The sequence below is a fragment of the Aythya ferina genome (assembly GCF_964211825.1).
Source record: "Aythya ferina genome assembly, chromosome: 10".
NCBI lineage: Eukaryota > Metazoa > Chordata > Aves > Anseriformes > Anatidae > Aythya > Aythya ferina.
In genome coordinates, this window is record NC_140306.1 from 23,073,277 (window position 1) to 23,092,708 (window position 19,432).

A 19,432-nucleotide genomic window follows, 5' to 3' on the forward strand; every position below is an offset into this window, starting at 1 on the left:
CCTTACCCTAACACTTACCCTTATCGTAAACCTTACCCTTTCTGCTACATTTACCATTAGCCTAAATCTAAACCTTACACTTACCCTTACCTTAACCCAATACTTACCCTTACGTTTCCCTCACCCTAACCCTAAAATTAACCCTAACGATTATTCTAACACTTACCCTTACCCTAACCCTAACCCTTACTCTAACCCTTACCCTGACCCATACCCTTACACTCACCCTTACCCTTACATTACCCTAACTCTTACCCATACCATAACCCATACCCTAACACATATTTTTACCCTTAACCTTACCGTTACCCTTACCCTTACTCTATCCGTTACCCTTACGCTTACCCTTAACATAAACCTTACCATTAATCTTACCCTTACGCTAACCCTTACCCTTACCCTATCCCTTACACTTATCCTTATCCATACCCTTAACCTTACCCCAACCCTTACCCTTAAGCTGAACCTAACCCTAAACCTTACCCCAAACCTTTCCCTGAACCTTACATTAACCATAACCCTTAACCTAAACCTTACACTTACTCTTAACCTTAACCTTACCCTTAACCTTAAGCTAGTACTTAACCTTACATTTTTCTCACCCTAATCCTAAAATTAACCCTAACCATTACCCTAACACTTAACCGTTACACTTACCCTTATTCTATCCGTTACTCTTACACTTTCCCTTAACATAAACCTTACCCTTTACCTTACCCTTACCATAAGCCATGCATCAACACTTACATGTACAATTACGCTTACACTTATCCTAGTAATTACTCGTACAATTACCCTTAACCTAACCATAAACATTAAGGATCAGCTTAAGGGTCACCCTTAAGGTTAACGTTATCCTAACACTTACACTTAAGTTCAGGGTAAGGGTTAGAGTAAGGGTAAGTGTTAGGGTAATGGTTAGGCTAATTTTAGATTAAGGGTGAGGGAAACGGAAGGGTAAGTATTAGGTTAAGTTTAAGGATAAGGTTAAGAGTTATGGTAAGGGTTAGGTTTAATGTAAGGGTAAGGGTTTGGGAAATGTTTAGGATAAGGGTAAGAGAAGGGATAATGGTAAGGGTAAGGATGATGTTTAGTGTAAGGGTTAGATTTAGTTAAGGGTAAGGGTTAGTGTAAGTTTAAGAGTAAGGGTAAGTGTAAGGGTATGTGTAAAAGTACGGGTCATTGTAAGGGTTAGAGTAAGGGTTAGGGTAAGGGTAAGTGTTAGGGTAATGGTTAGGGTTAATTTTAGGGTTAGGGTGAGGGAAACGTAAGAGTAAGTATTAGGTTACAGCTAAGGTTAAGGTTAAGAGTAAGTGTAAGGTTTAGTGTAAGGATTAGGGTTAATGTAAGGGTCAAGGTAAGGGTTGGGGTAAAGGTTTAGGTAAAGGGTAAAAATATGTATATTGTAAGGGTGAGGGGTTAGGGTAATGGTTAGATTTTAGTTAGATTTAGGTAAGGGTGAGGGTTCGGGTAAGGTTTAGAATTAGGCAAAGGGTAAGTGTAGCAGAAAGGGTAAGGTTTAGGATAAGGGTAAGTGTTAGGATAAGGGTAAGGTTTAGGGTTAGCTTAATAGTAAGGTTAAGGGTAATTGTACGAGTAATTGCTAGGGTAAGTGCAAGCGTAAGTGTACATGTAAGTGTTGTTGTATGGCTTATGGTAAGGGTAAGGTCAAGGGTAAGGTTTATGTTAAGGGTAAGCGTAAGGGTAACGGATAGAGTAAGAGTAAGGGTAAGGTTAAGGGTAACGGTAAGGTTAAGGGTACAAATATGTGTTAGGTTATGGGTTATGGTATGGGTAAGAATTAGGGTGAGGATAAGGGTAAGGGTAAGTGTAAGGGTACAGGTCAGGGTAAGGTTTAGAGTAAGGGTTAGGGTTAGGGTAAGGTTAAATGTTAGGGTAATGGTTAGGGTTAGTTTTAGGGTTAAAGTCAGGAAAACATATGCGTAAGTATTAGGTGAATGTTAAGGGTAAGGTTAAGGTTAAGAGTAAGGGTAAGGTTTAGGGTAAGGGTTAGGTTAAGGATAAATGTTAGGGTAAGGGTAAGGTTAATGGTAACCATAAGTGTAAAGGTAAGGGTTACGGTAAGGGTAAGAATAAGGGTATGGGTAATGGTAAGGGTGAGGGTTAGGCTAAGGGTAAGTGTAAGGTTTAGATTTAGGCTAAGGGTAAGTGTAGCAGAAAGGGTAAGCTTTAAAGTAAGGTTTAAGGTTTAGGGTTAGGTTAAGGGTAAGGGTAAGGGTACGGGTCAGGGTAAGGGTTAGAGTAAGGGTTTGAGTATGGGTAAGGGTAAGGGTTAGGATAAGTGTAAGGGTGCAAGCAAGGATTAGGGCAAGAGTAAGTGTAAGGGTAATAGAAAGGGTTAGGGTTAAGTTTAAGGGTAAGGGAATGTGTTAGGATATGTTTTAGGGGAAGCAGAAGGGTAAGGGTTAGGTTAAGTGTAAGGGGAAGGGGAAGGTAAGGGGAAGGGTTGGAGTAAGGTATAGGGTAAGGGTAAGGTTATGGTTAAAGGAAAGAGTAAGGGTAAGGAAAAAGTAAAGGTAAGGATTTGGGTAATGGTAAGGGTGAGAAGGTTTAGGGTAAGGGTTACAGTAAGGGTTAGGTAACGCAGTGTACAACCTGGGATGTCACACGCAGAGCTGCCTCTGGCAAGGTGAGTGAGGAACAGATGTAGCAGTTGTTGTGTTGTAGGTCTCACTGTTCCTCTAAGCATCCCCTCTTTGTCTTTTAGAGGTGTTGTAGCTGTTTGAAGAGGGTAGATTGAAGCATCTGCCTCGGGGGCTGGTAAGCGGCAGAGGTAAGGGAGCAGATGAGAGTAACTTACCTAGTTGTGCTGTGTCTTTGGATGCTGCATCGGCCTATGCATTTCTTTTTCTTTCACAGGTGTCTCGCACAGGCTCAAAGGAGCAAACTGCACTCTGAAGAGCTGTGTAAGAAGAGGGGCTGGTCATGAGCTGGGTTGGAGCAGAACGACCAAGTAGCACAAGGTGACTATGAAAGGTGTCCGTCTTGCTTTGCAGGTGCCGTGGCAGGCTCTCCACAGAAGTGGATAAGGATATGAGATAAGGCCAGAGAGCGACAAGGAGCGGCATGTGCAGGGATGGTTTTGAAGCGCTGCGGTGGCTTACTCTTCTGTTCATCAGGTGCCACAGGCAAGGTGGGTTGTAACATCAGTCCTTATATTTGCATGAAAGCAGTTCACTTGAATGCCACAGTGCATCTGAGTAGGGTGTTCTAGCAGAACAAGCTTGTCTGGCACAGCGGTGCCTGATGGCAGTGTGTTTCCTCAGGTGAAGAGGTGCCTGAAGCCCCATCCTATCTAGCCTGCACACAATTATCTGAGAATGAAAGCTGCTTTCCAGTAATTCAGAAAGCCAAGTTACATCTCAGCCTTTAGCATCTCGGGCTCTGGGGCCTGTCTGTAACATTTGGCACCAGCACTAATACTTTTTTTGGCATATGTTTAGCGTTTGGGGCCTGTGTCTGGGATTTGGGCCCTGTCTCGAACCAGTGGGGCTTTGTCCTGGGTTTTGGAGCCTGCCTCTAGAGTTCAGGGCCTGTGATTAGGCTTTTGGGGTCTGTGTCTGGGGGCCGGTATCTGGGGGCAAGGGGGGAGCTGCTTGTAGACCCTTGGGGCCGGCATTGAGGGGGTTGGGAGCTGACTCTACACCTTTGGGGCCTGCTTCTGGGGGCGGGGTGGGGTTGAGACCAGCATCTGGGGGAGGGGTGGGAGCTCTTTGTATTCCTTTGGAGCCTGTGTCGGGGGGCGGGGGGGGGGGGGGGGAAGGGGAGGGTTGGTTGGGAGGTGCTTGTACACTGTTGGAGCCTGGGTTGAGGGAGGAGGTTTGGAGCTGCTTCTACACCTTTGGGCCTGGCATCGGGGGTAGGGGGTTGGGTGCTGGTTGCAGGGGCCTGTGTTTGGGGGGGGGGCTTGGGACCTGCGTCTGGGGGAGGGGTGGGAGCTGCTTGTACACCTTTGGGGCCTGCATGTGTGGGGGGTCAGGGCCTGTGTCTAGCGGGCTGGGAACTGCTTGTACAATGTAGGAATCTGTTTCTGCAGGGTGGCTGGGAGCTGTTTGTACAACTTTGGGGCCAGCATCTGGGGGTGGCTGGGAGCTGCCTGTACACTGTAGGGGCCTGTGTTTGTGGGGGCCTTGGGGGCCTCCCTCGGGGGGGGGGGGGGAGGGTTGGGAGCTGCTTGTATAGGGTAGGGGGCCTGCCTGGCAGGGGTTGGGAGCTGCTTGTAGAATTTGGGTCGCTGTGTCTGGGGGGGCGGTTGGGGCCTGTGTCTCAGGGGTGTTGGGAACTGGTTTGGGGTCTGTATTTGAGGGGGGTTGGGAGCTGCTTGTGCACTTTTGGACCTATGTTTAGGCTGGTTGGGAGTTGCTCATGCATTCTAGGTGCCTCCCTTTTGAGAAGGGTTGGGGCCTGCATCTGTGGGTGGTTGGGAGCTGCTTGTACACTATAGGGGCCATGGTCTTGGAGGGGGGTCTGGGCTGTTTATACACCTTTGTGGCCTGTGTTTGGGGGGGGGGGGGGGGGGGGGCCTGTGCCTGGGGAAGTTGGGAGCTGTTTGTTCACTCTAGGAGCCTCCATTTGGGGGTCTTTGGGGCCTCCCTTTGAGGGGGAGGGAGTTGGGAGTTGGTTGTACACCTCCGCATCCCGTGTCTTGGGGGGGGTGGGGGGAGTGGGGCCGGTCTCTGAAGGGGCGGGTTGTGAGCTGCTTGTACACCTGTGTCGGGGGGAGGGTAGGGGGGTTGGCGGGGGTCGGGTCCGGGTCTTGGGCCAGTGTCTGGGTGGAGTCCAGTTCTTGGGAGGGGGTGGTGGGGTAGGAGCTGCTTGTGGGCAGTTGGGGTCTGCATCTGGGTGTGGTTGGTGCCTGCTTCTGTTGGCAGTTTGGGGCCTGCTTGTAGACTTGTGCAGCCTGGGTTTGGGGGCTTTTCTGTAACGTTTGGGGCCTGCATTTTTGCTTTGGGATGCATCTTGAGCTTTTGAGGCCTAGCAGTAGCATTTGGGGCCTGCATCTGGGGCTTTTCTGTAGCATTTTGGTTGTGTATTTGTGATTTGGGGCCTGTATCGTGGGTTTTGCCTTTTTTGTAGTTTCCATCTTTGTGTGTGTGTGTTTCGTTGTTGGTTGTCTGGGGTTAGGGGCAGTTTGGGGTTTGGATTAAGGTCAGTGTCATTAGCGTTAGGGGGTTGATAATAAGGGTTAGGGTTGTGGTTAGGTTTAGAGTTTTAGAGTTGTTAGGTTTAAGGGGAATAAGGATTTCAGGGTAAGGGGATCAAGGTTGTGGGAATAAAAATGTTGTTTTTGCGCAGTTACATCCTGTAGAGGGAAGGAAGGTGGTATTGAGATATGCTTGCAGTGATAAGACAGCTTAACAGTGTGAAATGAGTTCATCTGATTCGTGTCAATATGGAACAATGCTAGGGCCGCATGATATGATGAAAAGTCTGAGAAAACCAGAGTGGTTAATATATATAGTTCTTGTATCTTGCAAAGGAATGGTCCATCAATTCGGGTCAATAGGGGATAAGAGAACAAAGGGGTTTCAGAATAACTGCTAACTATTACAACTGTTGCATGGGACACTATGCAAGTGTCTGCCATCCAGCCAAGATGGACAAAGGAGATGGACAAGAGAAAAGCCTGGGAGGAAGACTACGAGCCTTCAGTACGAGCGGCCCCCAGAGGGACCACCGGAGACTGATAACGCCTGCACCAGTGGGAGGGTTTGGATTCTGGGAACTAATTAGAATAACCCTGCCTTTTGTAGAAGTAGTAATGAATATGTATTAGCCTAGCAGCATAAAAACCAGCCGCCTGATGTAAATTGTGTGCGTCTTGGTGGAGCAGAGACTCCTGGCGCACCCAGCGCTGCTTGCTTACCTCTATTCAATTAATAAATTGTAAATTTCAATTGCAATCCTATTTGGGACCCAGTCATTTATTACAAGCGGGCGCTCGTCCGGGAGGGCTTTGGTTCCTGATTTCTGGTTTGATCTAGGAGAGGCACCCCCACCATTTGGTGGCTGCTGTTTGAGTCAGGTCGGAACTAATGGCATCTTGAACCTGAATAAAGGTAAGCAAAGTTTCTGATTCTTTTTTTCAGCTCCCTTGCCAGCTGCAGCACTATATTTTGCCCATAATTGTGTGTGTGAAGATCCGAACGAAGATGACGGAGTCGTAAGCATTTAAAGCGTATACTGTTCGGTTGGGTGGGGTTCGGTTGCCTGTGTGTGTAAGAGTGTGACTGAGATGGAACTTAGTTCCGAAGCGATTGTGGAGGTCTTCTAACCGCGGTTCCAATCTCCCGTGAGGGACTTGGCCGGTGAAGGACCGAAGGGATTCCTATAGGATTTGTGGGTGTGTGATAGGTCCTCGACCCCCTGCAAGACACTCTTACTAAGGTAACCAAGGGCTGTGGGAATTGCCAGAGTGAAATTCCTAGATGGGTCAGACAAAATCGAAGACCAGAGACCGGAAGAAAGGGAGCAAATTACCAGTCATACCACCAGAAAGTCCATTAGGAATAACGATTCGAAATTGGAATGATAGGGACCCCAGAAAAGGAAAAAGTAAATTAAAAATGGTCCAGTATTATGTGACAGAATGGCCAAAGGAGCCTTTAAGACTACATGTCTTTTGGCCTGTTTTTGGATCCTTCAAAGACTGGATTTGCCAGGCCTTAAATATCCATGTTAATTCAAAGGAAGCTTTTAGCCAGGAAGAAAGTGATTATGCAGGATTATGGATCAGGAGGACTTCACGTCCTTTTCCAGCCTCAATATTTACACTAAAAGCAGGTAAGAAATTTGAAGAACAAGAAGAACATGAAAAAGAAAAAGAAGATAAACGTGAGCCGTTGGATAAGCTACCACCTCCATATCCTAACAATCCACTCCCGGCGGCTCCCCCTCCGGTGGCTGTGGTATCGCCACCAGTACCACCGTTGCCCTAGCTTCCACCACCAACAGCACCAGAATTAGACCGACCTCCGGCCGCATGCAGGAGAAGTAGGACGGATGTATCTGAGAGGGCTTCTCTATATCCCTTAAGGGAGGTAACTGGTGTATAACTGGTGCGCGTCTTGGTGGAACAGAGACTCCCGGCGTACCCAGCACTGTTTGCTTACCTCTATTCATTCAGTGAATTGTAAACTTTGATTGTAATCCTATTTGGGACTTTTATTTATTATAACAGACAACCTTGTAAAACGCAGACAACCAGAATCCTTACAGCAATTAGGTGGAAATCACGGCGTAAGAAACATTACCACCTCAAAGAGTAAAAACCTCAAAAGAAATGTGACTTGTAACAGGCCAGCAGCTGTGTATTTTCTGTGAAGCACCAGCTAGATTATGAACCTTGAATAGCACAGTTAAAGGGGAAACAGGGGAGGGTCCCGGTCCTCGGCAGAAAAAAAAAGTGTATAAACTGTGTATGGAATTAGTAGGCACCCTCCTGCTTGTGGGACACCCGCCATTGTAATCTCGAATAATAATGCTACTGTACTGAGATCCTCGACTCAGCCTATGCTATTTGCTACAGATTGATTCAGGGTTTTAAGGTTTCAGGGATTGGGCACTAGGGTTGGGTTTCAGGGTAAGGGGTTTCAGGGTTTATGTTTAGGATTTTAAGGTTTTTAGGGTTGGAGTTTTAACGGTTAGGGTTTTAAGGATTTGGGGGTTAGGGTTTTAAGGGTTTCAGGGTTAGCGTGTTAGGGTATTAGAGTTTTTTGGGTTGTAGTGTTGATATGTTTTTTAGGGTTAGAGTCTTAAGGTTTTATTTTTGGTCAGTTATTTACGGTTAGGGTTTTAAGATCTTTTTTTTGTTTTGTTTTGTTTTGTTTTTTTCAGGTTAGTTTCTCCAGGTCCAGGGTTTTGAGTATCCTAATTTTGGGGGTTTGGATTTTGAGCATCTTAATTTTTGGGGTTTGGCTTTTGTGTGCCCTAATTTTTTGGGATCGGCTTTCAAGCATCCTAAGTAGTTGGGTTAGGGTTTTGAGCATCTTAATATTTTGGGTCTGGGTAATGAGCATCCTCAGTTTTCAGGATAGGGTTTTGAGCATCTTAATGTTTCCAGGATAGGGTTTGGAGCGTCCTAATGTTTTGGGTTGGGGCTTTGAGCGTCCTAATGTTTTTGGGTTAGGGTTTGGAGCGTCCTAAATTTTGAGGATAGGGTTCTGAGCATCTCAGTGTTTCCAGGATAGGGTTTTGAGCGTCCTAAGTATTTGGGATAGGTCTTTGAGCTTCCTAATGTTTATCGGATAGGGTTTGGAGCATCTTAATGTTTTGGGTTTGGGTTTTGAGCGTCCGAATGTTTTTGGGTTAGGGCTTGGAGCATCCTAATGTTTTTGGGTTAGGGCTTTGAGCGTCCTGTTTTCGGGATAGGGTTTTGAGCGTCCAAAGTTTTTGGGTTTGGGTTTTGAGCGTCCAAAGTGTTATAAGTTGCCCCCTTAATTAATTTTCAGAGAGCATTGTATTAATCATAGAAAGGAATTTATTGAGTAAGCAAACATCAAGCAAAACAGCACTGGGCAGCCGGGGAGTCTCAGCTCCGCCAACGGCACGCACCTCACCCCTGCCAGGGTCCCTTTTTATACCTTGCTAATTCTGGGATTACTCAGCACATCCTGGTATATTCTGCGACTGCGCGCACTGTTGCTATGTTCCCTCAACATAACCCTAAAATTAACCGTAACCATTACCCTAACACTTATCCTTACCTAACCCTAACCCTAACCCTTACTCTAACTTTTAACCCTGACCCATAACCTTAGACTTCCCCTACCCTTACCCTTCCCCTTCCCCTTACCCTAACCCTTACCCTTACACTTACGGTTACCATTAATCTTACCCTTACCCGAACACTTACCCTTACCCTATCCCTTACACTAATCCTTATCCATACAACTTCCGCTTACCCTAATACTTAACCTTAACCTAACCCTAACCCTAAACCTTACCTGAACCCTTACCCTGACCCTTACATTAACCCTAACCCTAAAACTTAACCTTAACCTTACCCTTAACCTTAACCTAATACTTACCCTTACTTTTCCCTCACCCTAACCCTAAAATTAACCCTAACCATTACCCCAACACTTACCCTTACCCTAACCCTTACCCTTACCATAACCCATACTCTAACACATACTTCTACCCGTACCCGTACCCTTACCGTAACCCTTACCCTTACCGTTACCGTAACCCTTACCCTTACCCTATCCCTTACCCTTAACCTAACCCTAAACCTTACCCTTATCCTAACACTTACCCTTACCGTAAACCTTACCCTTTCTGCTACACTTACCCTTAGCCTAAATCTAAACCTTACACTTACCCTTAGCCTAACCCTCGCCCTTACCATTACCCATACCCTTATTCTTACCCTTACCGTAACCCTACGGTTACCATTAACCTTACCCTTACCCTAACACTTATCCTTAACCTAACCCTTACCCTAAACCTTACCCCAACCCTTACCCTGACCCTTACATTAACCCTAACCTCTACCCTAAACCTTACACTTACTTTTAACCTTAACCTTACCCTTAACATTAACTTAATACTTACGCATACGTTTTCCTGACTTTAACCCTAAAACTAACCCTTACCCTAACCCTTACACTTACCCTAACCCTAACCCTAACCCTAACCCTTACTCTAACCCTTACCCTGACCTGTACCCTTACACTTACCCTTACCCTTATACTTACCCTAATTCTTACCCATACCATAACCCATACCCTAACACATATTTGTACCCTTAACCTTACCCTTACCCTTACTCTATCCGTTACCCTTACGCTTACCCTTAACATAAACCTTACCCTTGACCTTACCCTTACCATAAGCCCTACAACAACACTTACATGTACACTTACGCTTACACTTACCCTAGCAATTACTCGTACAATTACCCTTACCCTTACCCTTACCCTTAACCGAAGCCGAAACCTTAAACCTTACAGTAAACCTTACCCTTTCTGCTACACTTACCCTTAGCCTAAATCTAAACCTTACACTTACCCTTACTGTAACCCTCACCCTTACTGTTGCCAATACCCTTACTCTTACCCTTACCCTAACCCTTCTCCTTACACTTACTGTTACCTTTAACATTACCCTTACCCTAACACTTACACTTATCCTTATCCATACCCTTACCCTTACCCTAATCCTTACCCTTAACCTAACCCTAACCCTAAACCTTACCCCAGCCCTTACCCTGACCCTTACATTAACCCTAACCCTTACCCTAAAAGTTACACTTACTCTTAACCTTAACCTTACCCTTAACTATTACCCTAACACTTACCCTTATGTTTCCCTCACCCTAACCCTAAAATTAACCCTAACCATTACCCTAACACTTACCCTTACCCTAACCCTTACCCTTACCATAACCCATATCCTAACACGTACTTGTAGCCTTAACTTTACCATTCCCCTTACCCTTACCTTTACTGTCTCCGTTACCCTTACACTTACACTTAACATAAACCTTAAAGTTAACCTAACCCTTGTTATAAATGGCTCAGGATTCAAATTAGGATTAAATAAAAAAATAGGATTTATTGAAAGAATATAAAGGAATAGAGGTAAGCAAACAGCACTGGGTGCACCGGGAGTCTCCGCTCCACCAGGACGCACACCAGTTACATCAAGCAGCTGATTTTTATGCTCCTAGACTAATACATATTCATTACTACTTCTAAAAAAAATAGATTATTAAAATTAGCTTCCGGGGTGCAGTCCCTCCTACTGGAGCATGCGCAGTCTCCTCTGGGGTCTCTTCTGGGGGTCTCTAGGGGTCTTTCATGCTGAAGGCTCGTAGTCTTCCTCTCCCCCTTTGTACTTACTTGGCACCATACCAAGTTTATAGAACATTCTCTTCAAGACTTGTCTCCCAGCCGTCCTTCAGCTTCTTTTTCCTTCCTCTTAATCTCTCGGCCCCCCTAACCAGATACCAAAGATCCGCATAGTATCCCATAACAGTCACTAGTTGTTATCAGTTGTTCTGAAACTCCCAGACATCAAACACAAACAGCTTCACGAGTAATTAAAACATTCTTCCCCAGCCATTCACAGACACATCTATAGCAGTGTTAGAAATAGAAGTCCGGAATAACAAAAGCAAACAGGTTCATAAATTTAAGGAGTGATAAATTGACTAGAATGAGGGGGAGACTGGGACACACTGCAGCTGAGGTTCAAGAATTAAATTGCCAGTGCAGGGCCCAGAGGCAGACAGGATTCAAACAGAATTGTTCTTTATGGACACGAATTGTTAAAACATTCCTCACAATCCCTTATCTTCTTTTTAACATCCCCAATTCGTGTCTCTTCTGTTATTAATAATTGGATTTCATCAGTTTGTTCTTGGAGGGTCCAATTCTTAAGCATCATAATTGACATATTCCCTTCTTTTTTTAATGAAGTTATTACAAATGTACTATTTATCACCCGGTGTATTAATAATGTAAGACAAGGTATCATACAAGGTACAAATAATAACGTAATTACACCACATAACAATAAAAATAACACTCTTTTGACCCATGGTCCACCAGGCAGCCATGAAAATAAATCCCATTCCATATCCTTCCAGGTTTGTGTTTGCTCGCTCACCTCCCCCCTCCTTCTCTGGGATGGGAGAGAGAAATGGGAAAGTGAAGCCTGTGAGTTGAGATAAAAACAAGAAGATAATAACAATAATGATGATAATAGTACTACTAGTAATAATGTGTACGAAACAAGTGATGCACAATGCAATTGCTCACCACCTGCTGTCCGATGCCCAACCTAACCCCGAGCAGTCCGGCCCTCCTCCCAGCCTGCCTGCTGGCAGGACAGTGAGAAGCTGAATTTGGCTTGGTCCTTGGCTTGGTGTAAGCACTGCTCTGTAACAATTAAAAACAATTAAAACATCAGCATATTATTAACATTCTTCTCATCCTAAACCAGAACATAACATTCTATCAGTTACTAGGAAGAAACACCTTTTCATCAATCTTTAAACAGTAATTACTAAAGTTAAATTTTCCACAGACTTCTCCTTCTTGTGCTAGCAAACAATCCAAAGCTAGGCAATTTTGATACAAAGCAGTTCTCATCTTTATAACTCATTTAGATCAGTTCTCATCATTTATAACTATTTCTATTACAGCTAATAACCTAATTATTCTATTAAGTATATATACTGAGGTCCTATAGCCCCAGGATCTGTCTTCTGCCCATGTAGCTGGATCATAATAGGCAAACGCCTTCAGGGTCGATTCAGGCTTGTGTTACCGTTCGGCCTGTCAGGGTGATCCAGCTCCTGTAAAACGAATCACAATTTTATATAGGTTTAAAAAAGAGGTTTTTTATGTTATTTTCTCGGGACAACCTGATCTTAGTGTGGGAGAAGTCCGGTCGAGGCCCTCTCATTCGGCAGTCAATACCGATAGGGGTTGCCTCCCTCGGTAGACCATACACACCACAGTGGAGGGTCCTGCCCCAGTCTTGCCTTCTCCCTTTTCTCCCTTTAGGCTTGTCCTTTTTATTTGGCATCCTTAATTCATGCAGAGCCTCGTTGCCAGAATATTAGTTCTCCCTTAGCTTGAGTTTCAGTTTCCCAGGAGCGGACTCAACCCTCCAAGTTTCAGTAGTTACTGGTCCTTTTATTCTGGATGCGTGGGTCCCTTTCTGCAGTTCTCACAGCTGTTTCAGTAGTCAGTAAAACAAGGTACAGTCCCTCACATCGAGGGTTCAGTGATTCTTCCCTCCCGTGGCTGCTTGTTGAAACACTTTATTTTTTATCTTCTGACAAGTTAAATAACAGTTATTTAATTTGCTTTGCCGTATGGCCCTTTCCAGGTTCCTGTAGCAGGATTCATCTGATAGCCTTTCAGGTTGATACAGATTTGACTACAGGGTTTTGGCATTCATCACTATCTCCACAGTTTCACAGCTGGACAGTCACATTCATTTATGTTGCATTCCTTCAGGGGCTCATCACCCCAGTCCTTGCAGTCTCTCTGCTGGTTACACACTTTATTGATATCTATGCATTCTCCACTTCTGCACTTGAATTTGCCAGGTCCAGAGCACTGAATAACATTGTTACAGTTTGCTTCATCAGTGCCATCCAGACAGTCTCTCACACCACTGCACTGCCTACTCCCATGGACACAGTTCACATCTGAACTGGTCTGGCCTACAGGTCCAGGAAGGGCAGTTAATTTCATCTCTTCCATCCTTACAGTAAGGATCTCTATCACATCGCCACAATTCTCTTCATCTTCTCCACTGTCACAGTCTTTTTCACCATCACATTTCCATGACACTGTTCTCATATGACACAGCTCAGCACTTTCATCAGACCCATCTTCACAATCCAGATCCCCATCACACTGCCATCTGTTTGGCACACACTGACCACCGTTGCACACAAAGTCAGATTCAGCACACATCTTCTTCACACATCTTCTTCACACAAACACTCTCATCACTGCCATCTGAGCAGTCTTCACATTTTACTCTAGCACCGTCGGCAGCAGTGCACAGTCAGGCGAAGGCGAGCAGCAGGCAGAGCGCCTCGCCTCGCACCGTCACCTGTGTCACTTATACTACTCCTATTACCCATGCTGTTAGTGTCAGTGGCATCCTCCTTTTCTTTTTGCCACTGACCATTCACCACAAATGGATGAGACACATGATTACTAGTTAGGAAAGAGAGTGTAACGTCTGCTATATGGCTGCAGGCAGTGCCAGCTGCAACCTTAGGTTTGTGAAAGAGCCTGCTGGTGGTCATTTGGCAGTGTAATCTGCGTCTCTGCACTCCTGCCCTGCAATAGAGCTTAGTCGTCATTAGTAACAGTTATAACACCGATCTGGGGACTAATAGTCTTTTTTGCATTGCAAGATAAACCTTTTATAAAAAGAATGCTAGAGTGAAGCAGCACAGCCGCTGCTGCCACTGCCTCCATGGTTACGTCAGACAGGCTGCAGGGTCCTGATGTCCGCCCCTCTGCTCTGTGCCGACTGGCCACACGGTGAGGGTCGGCTACCGGTGTCCACTGACGCCTCTGGTCTCCCGTAGCAACTCGATCTTGGATGTCCCGCAATTACTTCAATTCCCCGCGTTTTCCGGCTTCTGTCCGGTCTATTCTGTGTCTCAGAGCCGTCCGTGGCTCTGCAGCGTCTCTCAGGGCTCTCTCCGTCCAGTGGTAGTCCCTCCGTAGTGTCTCGGGTCTCCCAGCGCCACTCCAGTCTCTCGGCACCGCTACGGTCTCTCGGCCTGTTCAGGTCTCAGCGAGTCCAGGTCTCGGCCTGTGCAGGCCTCATATGTTGCAGAAAGCATGTCATATCATGCTCCTGCCTTTTTCTTGTCACAGTCAAAACATTTAAGAGCAAAAATAGGATACACAAGATACACAAGATACACTGGGCACCACCACTCAAAACTTGGATAAAACAGCACTTCTTTTCAGTCTGTCAAGCACTTCGTTCGTCTCTGCCCACTCCCCTTGTGGAGAGTACGGAACAACGGATCGGAACTCTGCACTCGCTTTGCAGCAACGCTGCGTCTCACTCACACAGCACAATCGCACACGGAGGCCTCCAGCACATCTCATTCATACCACAGGAATATAATTTAGAATGATAACCAACCAAACAAGTATTGTCTCTGACTGTGTTCTTCGTGAAGTGACTTGTAACACTTTGTTTCAAACCCTTACATTTACACAAATACTTTCAACACAAAATACATACAATATGCAAATATTACAATATACAAAATGTCAACACAAAATACATACATAAAAACACATACAATTATTAACACTCCAGTTAGTATCCCTCCAGCAGCTGAAAACATACCGTTTGTCTGCAGTTTCAGGAGATCTTTGCTCCTGCGGTGAGCAGCTGAGAGTGGAGTCCCCTCCGAGCAAAAACGCTCAGGGTGCACCTAGGGGCGTCTGCGCTGCAGCCGATCCCGCAGCCGAGCAGAGTGTCTCCTGCCTGGCTCACCAAAATGACTCACAGAAAGCTGACTCCACAATCAGTAAGATTGTAAAGTAGGTATGTTTACTCAGTTCCATGCAGCACGGGGCGGGTAGTCCCACCAAAGTCGTGCACGCCTAACGTGGCAAATTGCTCTAGTAAAGAGTTACATATACATGAACATTCCTATACATATACATATTCCTAAGCTGTCCCTTTGTGAGCAGTCCTCCTTATCTCAGACCCCTTGATTAAAGTCCGAACCATGAGGTTGTTTTTGATCTGGTTCTCGGGGTCCGAGAGGCTCCTGTTATCTGGTGGTATAAGTGCAGCACAGGCACAAATGTAGCACATATTCATTCTTAATCAATTGCTCTCAAATTTCTAATTCCAATGTTTCAGCTTGCTCTTTTCTGGATCCATGGGTATTCTACTATTAATGTTCAAAGCCTGACAGACCCCGTCCTCCTTGGATCAAAATACATGAGGTCTTAAGAGTTCTTTTGGTCATTCTATCATATAATACAGGATCATTTTTAATTTACTCTTTAATTTTCTGGGGCCCCTATTGTTCCAATTTCTAATCATTATTCGTAATGGACTTTTTGGTCATATATCTGGTAATTTGCTCCCTTTCTGGTCCTTGGTCTTCGATTTTATCTGACCCATCCGGGAATTTTACTAGTGGCAATTCCCACAGTCCTTGGTTGCCCCTAGTGAGAGTGTCTTGCAGGGGGTTTAGGACCTATCACCCACCCACGTATCCCTCTCTTCACCAGCCCAGCACCCCCGACAGGAGATTAGAACTGGTGAGAAAACAAAAAGACCTCCACACGGACTTTAGAAGTCTCAGTTACACTCTCACACACAAACACTAGCAACCGCACCTTTACCCAACCGGACGGTATCTTACGAATCAGTCGAATTCATCCAGAATCCAACTGGACGGTATCCACAAGCATCTCTGCTGTCTTCTATGAAAGAATATAAAGGAATAGAGGTAAGCAAACAGCGCTGGGTGCACCAGGAGTCTCCGCTCCACCAGGACGCACACCAGTTACATCAAGCAGCTGATTTTTATGCTCCTAGACTAATACGTATTCATTACTACTTCTAAAAAAAATAGATTATTAAAATTAGCTTCCGGGGTGCAGTCCCTCCTACTGGAGCATGCGCAGTCTCCTCTGGGGTCTCTTCTGGGGGTCTCTAGGGGTCTTTCATGCTGAAGGCTCGTAGTCTTCCTCTCCCCCTTTGTACTTACTTGGCACCATACCAAGTTTATAGAACATTCTCTTCAAGACTTGTCTCCCAGCCGTCCTTCAGCTTCTTTTTCCTTCCTCTTAATCTCTCGGCCCCCCTAACCAGATACCAAAGATCCGCATAGTATCCCATAACAGTCACTAGTTGTTATCAGTTGTTCTGAAACTCCCAGACATCAAACACAAACAGCTTCACGAGTAATTAAAACATTCTTCCCCAGCCATTCACAGACACATCTATAGCAGTGTTAGAAATAGAAGTCCGGAATAACAAAAGCAAACAGGTTCATAAATTTAAGGAGTGATAAATTGACTAGAATGAGGGGGAGACTGGGACACACTGCAGCTGAGGTTCAAGAATTAAATTGCCAGTGCAGGGCCCAGAGGCAGACAGGATTCAAACAGAATTGTTCTTTATGGACACGAATTGTTAAAACATTCCTCACACCCTTATCATAAGCCATACAACAACAGTTACATGTACACTTACGCTTGCACTTACCCTAGCAATTACTCGTACAATTACCCTTAACCTTACTATTAAGCTAACCCTAAACCTTACCCTTATCCTAACACTTACCCTTATCCTAAACCTTACCCTTTTTGCTACACTTACCCTTTACCTAATTCTAAACCTTACCCTAACCCTCACCCTTACCCTTACCATTATACTTACTTTTACCCTTGACCTAAACCTTACCCCAACCCTTACCCTGACCCTTATATTAACCCTAACCCTTACCCTAACCCTAACTCTAATCCTAACCCTTAACCTAAACCTTACACTTAATCTTACCTTTAACCTTACCCTTAAACTAATACATACCCTTACCTTTCCCTCACCATAACCCTAAAATTAACCGTAACCATTACCTGAACACTTATCCTTACCTAACCCTAACCCTTACTCTAACTTTTACCCGGACCCGGACCCTTAGACTTCCCCTTCCCCTTCCCCTTACTCTTCCCCTTACCCTAACCCTTACCCTTACACTTACGGTTACCATTTACCTTACCCTTACCCTAACACTTAACCTTAACCTAACCCTTACCCTAAACCTTACCCCAACCCTTACCCTGACCCTTACATTAACCCTAACCCTTACCCTAAACCTTACCCTTACTCTTAACCTTAACCTTACCCTTAACATTCACCTAATACTTACGCATACATTTTCCTGACTTTAACCCTAAAACTAACCCTAACCATTACCCTAACACTTAACCTTACCCCAACCCTAACCCTTACTCTAACCCTTACCCTGACCTGTACCCTTACACTTACCCTTACCCTTATACTTACCCTAATTCTTACCCATACCATAACCCATACCCTAACACATATTTGTACCCTTAACCTTACCGTTACCCTTAACCTTACCCTTACCCTTACTCTATCCCTTACCCTTACCCTTACGCTTACCCTTAACATAAACCTTTCCCTTGACCTTACCCTTACCATAAGCCATACAACAACACTTACATGTACACTTACGCTTGCACTTACCCTAGCAATTACTCGTACAATTACCCTTAACCTTACTATTAAGCTAACCCTAAACCTTACCCTTATCCTAACACTTACCCTTATCCTAAACCTTACCCTTTCTGCTACACTTACCCTTTGCCTAATTCTAAACCTTACCCGAACCCTCACCCTTACCTAAATCTAACTAAAATCTAACCATTACCCTAACCCCTCACCCTTACAATATACATATTTTTACCCTTTACCTAAACCTTTACCCCAACCCTTACCTTGACCCTTACATTAACCCTAATCCTTACACTAAACCTTACACTTACTCTTAACCTTAACCTTAGCTGTAACCTAATACTTACTCTTACGTTTCCCTCACCCTAAACCTAAAATTAGCCTAACCATTACCCTAACACTTACCCTTACTCTAACCCTTACCCTGAACTTAAGTGTAAGTGTTAGGATAACGTTAACCTTAAGGGTGACCCTTAAGCTGATCCTTAATGTTTATGGTTAGGTTAAGGGTAATTGTACGAGTAATTACTAGGATAAGTGTAAGCGTAATTGTACATGTAAGTGTTGATGTATGGCTTATGGTAAGGGTAAGGTAAAGGGTAAGGTTTATGTTAAGGGAAAGTGTAAGAGTAACGGATAGAATAAGGGTAAGTGTAACGGTTAAGTGTTAGGGTAATGGTTAGGGTTAATTTTAGGATTAGGGTGAGAAAAATGTAAGGTTAAGTACTAGCTTAAGGTTAAGGGTAAGGTTAAGGTTAAGAGTAAGTGTAAGGTTTAGGTTAAGGGTTATGGTTAATGTAAGGTTCAGGGAAAGGTTTGGGGTAAGGTTTAGGGTTAGGTTCAGCTTAAGGGTAAGGGTTGGGGTAAGGTTAAGGGTATGGATAAGGATAAGTGTAAGGGATAGGGTAAGGGTAAGGGTTAGCGTAAGGGTAAGATTAATGGTAAGGTTTATGTTAAGGGTAAGCGTAAGGGTAACGGATAGAGTAAGGGTAAGGGTAACGGTAAGGTTAAGGGTAAAAATATGTGTTAGGGTATGGGTTATGGTATGGGTAAGAGTTAGGGTAATGTAAGGGTAAGGGTGAGTGTAAGGGTATGGGTCAGGGTAAGGGTTAGAGTAAGGGTTAGGGTTAGGGTAAGGGTAAGTGTTAGAATAATCGTTAGGGTTAATTTTAGGGTTAGGGTGAGGGAAACGTAAGGGTAAGTATTGGGTTAAGGTAAGGGTAAGTGTAAGGTTTAGATTTAGGCTAATGGTAAATGTAGCAGAAAGGGTAAGGTTTACGATAAGGGTAAGTGTTAGGGTAAGGGTAAGGTTTAGGGTAACATAAAGGGTAAGGATTACGGTAAGGGTAAGGGTACGGGTAGAATTTGTTAGAATATGGCTTATGGTAAGGGTAAGGTTTAGGGTAAGAGTAAGGGTAAGTGTATGTGTAAGGGTACGGGTCATTGTAAGGGTTAGAGTAAGGGTTAGGGTAAGGGTAGGTGTTAGGGTAATGGTTAGGGTTAATTTTAGGGTTAGGGTGAGGGAAACGGAAGGGTAAGTATTAGGTTATGGTTAAGGGTAAGGTTAAGGTTAAGAGTAAGTTTTAGGGTAAGGGTAAGGGTTAATGTAAGGGTCAGAGTAAGGGTTAAGGTAAGGTTTAGGGTTAGAGTTAGGTTAAGGTTAAGTTTTAGGGTAAGGGTAAGT

General features: G+C 44.6%; 2 long non-coding RNA genes across 2 annotated transcripts in view; one reads left to right on the forward strand and one right to left on the reverse strand.

The window, feature by feature from the left end:
- The first annotated feature begins 2,015 nt into the window (after positions 1–2,015).
- Positions 2,016–19,432, forward strand: part of LOC311441861 — an 81,123-nt gene continuing 63,706 nt past the window's right edge. The window contains exons 1-5 of the long non-coding RNA XR_014696293.1: positions 2,016–2,650; positions 2,729–2,794; positions 2,881–2,927; positions 3,018–3,154; positions 6,111–6,184. This is a non-coding gene — a long non-coding RNA (uncharacterized lncRNA). The remainder of the gene's footprint in view (positions 2,651–2,728; positions 2,795–2,880; positions 2,928–3,017; positions 3,155–6,110; positions 6,185–19,432) is intronic.
- Positions 14,687–19,432, reverse strand: part of LOC311441849 — a 151,133-nt gene continuing 146,387 nt past the window's right edge. Inside the window, exon 7 of the long non-coding RNA XR_014696256.1 lies at positions 14,687–15,968. This is a non-coding gene — a long non-coding RNA (uncharacterized lncRNA). The remainder of the gene's footprint in view (positions 15,969–19,432) is intronic.